Below are 6,000 nucleotides of genomic sequence, written 5' to 3'. Positions count from 1 at the left end.
CACGTGATAAGCTTCACTGGCAGCACTGTGATGTTGTGACCAAGGCATTGGAAATGTGTGAAGGTGCAGGGTATGGTTAAGGAAAGACATGTTGACCAGGAAGAGAAGGAAATTTTAATGGAACGGGCTGAGACGTTTTACAGAATTTAGTGCACATCGGAAAACACAAATTAGAAAATCCCAGGCCCGTGTTTGTGGCAAATGGCAAAATGCTTCAAATAGTGAAAGGCGTGAGTGATCGCCGCCATCTTTATTGGGGGCAGTGATCCACGGGACACGTGTGTGGCTGCCAACTTTGAGAGGGGCAAGCTGTAGGGGGACGCATGCGCAGCCTTCCTTGGCAGGGAGTGATAGGGCAGGATTTACACAGTGTCAGAGTCAGGATGTTTTCAATGTCAAAGAGTGTGATGCTGGAAAAGCACAGCAGGTCAGGCAGCAGCTGATCGGTGGGAAGGAAGATGGACATGTAGGATAGGTCAAGAGGGTGGTGCCGAGTTGGAAGGCTGGATCTGGGAGAAGGTGGGTGGAGTGGAAATGAGGAAACTGGTGAAATCCACATTGATCCCATGTGATTGGAGGATCTGAACACAGATGATGAGGCGTTCTTCCTCCAGGCATCAGATGCCTGGGATTTGGCGGTGGAGATGGCCCAGGACCTGCATATCTTTGGGGGAGCGGGAAGGGGAGTTAAAGTCTTTGGGCACAGGCTGTTTGGCTTGTTTAGTGTTTTACTGTTACTTTCACAGACCTTTTGTAAGTTAATTTTCCTCTGCTGCCCAACCCCTGACAATGTGCTGCTCTCTCAACGGACTAAATTTTCCACAGTATCTTTGCCAGTGAATAATTCTTTTTTTTCAACAAAAGAGTGCATTTTCCTTCCATTTCTGACCATCAAATTCTGCAACATTCTCACTTCCTGTAATGCATTTAGCACTCCCTGAAATATCAACTATGTGTTTCTCTCTCCACAGACACCAGTGATTAATGCCAAAGCCCCATTGCCTGTGGAGAGGGTGATGTTTGACTTCCTTGTACAGCTGCAGTTCGTGTGGTGAAGGTGCTCCCACAATGTTCTTGGGTAAGAGATGTTACAGATTATTCACTCAGCGACAGTGAAGAGTTGACAATGTGTGTGCAAATCAACAACAGTTTGTATTTTTATAATTTTTATAATTTCACAGAAATTGAGAATTTCTGACATAAGGCCACAGATGGGGATATTAGGTCAGGTGATCAAAAGTATTGCCAAATAAGCAGGTTTTCAGGAATACCTTAAAGGAGGAAAGCAAGTCTGAGAGGGTCAGAGTGCGAATTCCAGACCGTGTTGCCTTGGCAACTGTCAAAACAGCCAAACCGGTGAAGCAATGAATAAATGCATCTTTGGGAGTCTGAAAGAAAATGAGTTATCGGGGTCTCTCAGGTTGTGTGGTGCAGGGAGACAGGGATGTTCACAGCCAGGAATTACATCAAGGGAGAGAATATTAAATTGTTGCTTGTTAATAGGAGCCTTTTGATGGATCAACAAGCTTTGGGACAAGTGAGCACTATGGGCAGTAGGGTTTTAGATACTCTTGAGCTTATATGTCCGTTGAATGTGGGAGGCTGGCCAGGACTGTGTTTGGATAACGAAGTCTGTAGATAACACAGGGATGGACGAGTATTTCAGTAAATGAGCTGAGACGAGGGTGGAGTTGGGTGATGTCACTGATGTAGAAATAGCAGTTTTGGAGTCGGGCTCCTCCCCATCACTCCCCCTCCCCAATTCACAAATATTGTTCCTTGTTCTGTCTGTCTTTTCTGGTTATGTCCTTCTTTCCAATTCTGCTAAGAACTAATATTTGACCTCAAGGTTGTTGGAAAATCCTGCTCCATCTCCACTCTCCCTTTCCTTTCTGAATTCCTCATATGTGGTGTCCATCCAGGATCTATCTTTGTCCCCTCCTGTATCTCACCTACATACTGCCAGGAGGTGACATCGTATTGGTTTCACATGTACACTGACAATGCCCAGCTCTCTCTCCCGATCATCCCTCTCCATTGCTCCACTGTTACCCATTCATCAAACTGCATACCAAACGCCTACAACTCGATTGGCTGCAATTTCCTCCAATGAAACACTGCATTGCCTTCAGTTGCTATTATAAATTCCTTTCCCTTACTGCTGAGCCCCTCCTTCTCACTAGGAAATGCCTGAGTCAGAACTACACTCTTCACAATATTGCTCTCATATTCTGACCACAAGGTGATCTTCTGATCAGACATCTACATAATCGCAAACACCATGAACTCCAATCTCTAAAATGTTGCTTTTCTCCAACTCACCCCAGATCCATTGCTATTGAAACCCCTTACCCATATCTGTGTTGCATTAAAGTTGACAAATCTAAAACAGAACCCTTGATTCTGCAACTGACCCAGAGACTGGTTCCAGGTTCCCTCATGATGGGACACATCCTCTCAGTATTTACACTGTCATACCCCTTAATAAGCCTATATGTTTCAATAAGATCCCCTCTCATTCTCCCCCAAATCCAGTGAGTCGAGTCCCAACTTCTTCAGCCTTTTCTTAAAAGAGAGTCCCTGCAAACCAGGGATCATCCCAGTCAATCTTCTCTGAATGTTTCCGATGATGTGATGCATTTCCTTCAATAAAGGGACCAAAACGTGTCTCATTACTCCCTCTGTGGTCTCACTCGCACTATATAATGTGGCTCTCAGGTATATACTCCCAACTCTTATACTGCAAATCCCTTCAAACAAGGAACAACGTTTCATCTCCCTTCCTGATGACCTGTGGTAACTGTGTGCTAGCTTTCTGTGTTTCCTGCACAATTATCTCCTCGTCTCTTTTGTGTTGCAGCTTTCTACAGTTTCCACCATTTAAATAGTCCTCTGTTCTTTTATTACCTCCTCCAAAATGAACAACTTCACATTATCCCAAGTTATGCTCCATTTGCCAATTTGGTGTTTACTTCTCCAACAAATCCATCTCTGTAAACGGTTTATAATCCTTTTGGAAGTTTACCGTTCTACATTTTCTAGGAGATTCCCCCCTCATTCTTCTAAATCTTTCCAGGGAGCACCGGACAGTGGGAAGCATGCTGAGTTGCTGTCTTTTCAGAGAGACTCTTGGAGTGACTGGGAGGATCTTGCTGCCCATTGGTCAGAATGGAGACAACTTGCCCATCGAGCTGCATGAGCCTTTCACTCCCCATGTCTTATTTATGAACCACAGCGGTAGCACGGAAGGAAAGAAAAGGAAGCAAATCCTGCTCTCCACATCTCACTGACCCTTGGAACATTCTGTCCCATGTGTCAAAGATCTGTCCTGTTCAGTCACATGAAGTCCCAAGGTGGAAACTCATAGAAACCCACACAGATTTCCCCCTGAACTGACTGCTGACCTCCACAAGGGGTAATGTGTCCAGTCATCCTGGACCAGGAGGAGGGGATTGTGTGAGTTTCTAACCTGAACTGACGGTGACAGATTTTATAAACTTGTATTACAGGATACTACAGGTGGATATTCAGATGGGAATCTCAGTAATTGTAACGCCAAACTCTGATTGAATTACTCCATTCATCAGGACCTGGATATTTGCACTGTGTGTGAGTATTTTGTTCCAGCTCAATTCCATTTTCTGCATAAAAATTCTCCTTTGAATCAAACCACCCTGTCAATAGATCTCCCCGAAATCTTCAATATATGTCCAGTCATCCTTTTATGATGAGTTGATGAGTGTAAGGTTTAACATCCTGATGTATATGTTTTGTAAGCACTTGTCTCTCAGCTCCCCTCAATTGCCTTTGCTACAAGGAGAACAATCTCAGTTTTCCCCAACCCCTGATTCCCCAATGTCTTTTTGTGTGCCTTATAGACAACATCAGGATTGTGTTGGAACATTCTCCACTTGCCTGCATCAGATTACATTAGATTACTTACAGTGTGGAAACAGGCCCTTCGGCCCAACAAGTCCACACCGACCCTCCGAAGAGCAACCCACCTCGACCCATTCCCTACATTTACCCTTTCACCTAACACTACAGGCAATTTAGCATGGCCAATTCACCTAACCTGCACATATTTGGACTGTGGGAGGAAACTGGAGCACCATTTCTTCTGCAAACAACATAATTGGAAAATTGTTTTGAAAATTTCAACAGGAAATCCTGAGAATTTAGAACGCAGGTACAGAAGTAGGGTCCTCAAGCCTGCTCAGTCATTCATGGCCAATTTGCGGCCAACTCCATATACTTGATTTCGCCCCTGCTTAATATTTAACAACTTCAAATTTAAAAGTCGATAATTAACCCAGCATCAGCTACAATTGGCGAGACACTTCTAAGCTTCAAACACCCTTTTGGAATAGAACTGTTTTCAAACACGACTGAAAGGCAACACTCCAATTTTGGGCTCTTCTGTATATATGGGGGTCTAGATTAGAGTGGTGCTGGAAAAGCACAGCAGGTCAGGCAGCATCCGACGAGCAGGAAAAATCGACATTTTGGGCAAAAAGCCCTAGAAATGTTTATCAGGCAGAGGTAAGTATACGCATTTGGAGAGCGATGAAACTGGCCATCAACCACTGGATTTGAGCAATCTGGATCCTCTACCACTAATAATATTTGCCTTCTCCCCACATTAGAATCCAAAGGGTGATTTTAATGCTAACCTTAGAAAATAAATAATACTATTATTGTCATTAGGTTAATCTCTTCCTGCTCAAAACACTCCCTGTTTATTCCTTCCATCATAAATTTTACCCATATTTATAACAGAATTTATCCAAGTAAAATTCCCATTTACAGCAGACAGAGTATAACATCAGCTGTTTGTAAAGCCATACTTACTGAAATAAGCCCAAAGTGGAGGACCAAAGAACATTTGTATATCCTGATTTTCCCACAGTCTATAATGCCATTTGTATTTGAGTGATGCCTCTAACAAGATTACACAAAAATCTCTACAGAAACAAAAGTCTGAAATCTTTAAGTGTGACAAAGTGTACAAGAAATATAATATGATATGACATTTCCTCATCAGATTGATCATAGGCTCTTAACATTTCCAGGTTTGAGACTGTATTGGAATAATGCATCCAAATGGTTTCCTGGTGGCCACACAGATGTCCATTCAAATCTGTCATACCCCAAAACCTTACATTTTGAATCATTCTCTGCTACCAATATTAAATACTAAAGATAACTGTCTAAACCAAAATTGTAGTGAGATATTTATTTCAATTCACCACCTTCCATTAAAGGCCCCACCACTGATTACTAAATCTCCACATCTATATACTCAATTCAAACTCAATTAAACCTGCCTAAATATAGTGCAGCCCTCAACAGTATTAAAGAAAGCGAACATCCTCTAGGAAAAAGCACTGTGCCTGAGTGGTGTCCCATCCACCACCTTCAACATTCCCTCTCTCCACCCCCGATGCACATTGGCATCACTGTCTAAAAGGTAAAGTCAGCATTGTCCTACCAGACCATAGGGCTGCTCTCTCATTAGGGAGAGATGTCTGGTGGTGGTTTAACCTGAAGGTAACCCCAGCCCAGGCAAGGGGAGAGGTTGAGAACGAGAGTCCATCTATTGTAGATGGATATTCTTGATCTGTATTAACAATACCCATGTCCCTGCAACTAAAATCCCCCATTCCTTGAACCATCCTGGTAACTCTCCTGTGTCCCCTCTCAGGGACCCTGCCATCCTTCCCAATGTGTGGGCGATCTCTGGTTTGCACAGACCCAGCTGCTCTGTGTTCTTGTGGGTGATGTCATCATCGAGCACCAGTTGCACTAAACCTCACTGTCTGTGAGGGTGGGAGACATAAATCCCCAAAACATTTGAGATGTATTTAGTGTGCACTTGCTATGCCATGATAGTTGACACTTTTCCATAAGTACTGGAAAATAGATGAGGATAGTAGTATGGTGGTAGTTTTCGGTGATAATTTTCTTTCTCACAGACTCGATGGACCACCAAAGCGTTTT

The 6,000-nt window shown here is 43.3% G+C and overlaps 1 long non-coding RNA gene across 1 annotated transcript in view; it reads left to right on the top strand.

Annotated features, from left to right (window-relative positions):
• Positions 1-902: 902 nt before the first annotated feature.
• LOC140454341 (uncharacterized) overlaps positions 903-6,000 on the top strand; it is a 66,869-nt gene continuing 61,771 nt past the window's right edge. The window contains exons 1-2 of the long non-coding RNA XR_011952679.1: positions 903-1,078; positions 3,510-3,609. This is a non-coding gene — a long non-coding RNA (uncharacterized lncRNA). The remainder of the gene's footprint in view (positions 1,079-3,509; positions 3,610-6,000) is intronic.

Source organism: Chiloscyllium punctatum, chromosome 29, assembly GCF_047496795.1.
Source record: "Chiloscyllium punctatum isolate Juve2018m chromosome 29, sChiPun1.3, whole genome shotgun sequence".
Taxonomy (NCBI): Eukaryota; Metazoa; Chordata; class Chondrichthyes; order Orectolobiformes; family Hemiscylliidae; genus Chiloscyllium; species Chiloscyllium punctatum.
Note: the sequence above shows the minus strand (reverse complement) of the source record. Positions and strands in the feature narration are given on the sequence as shown.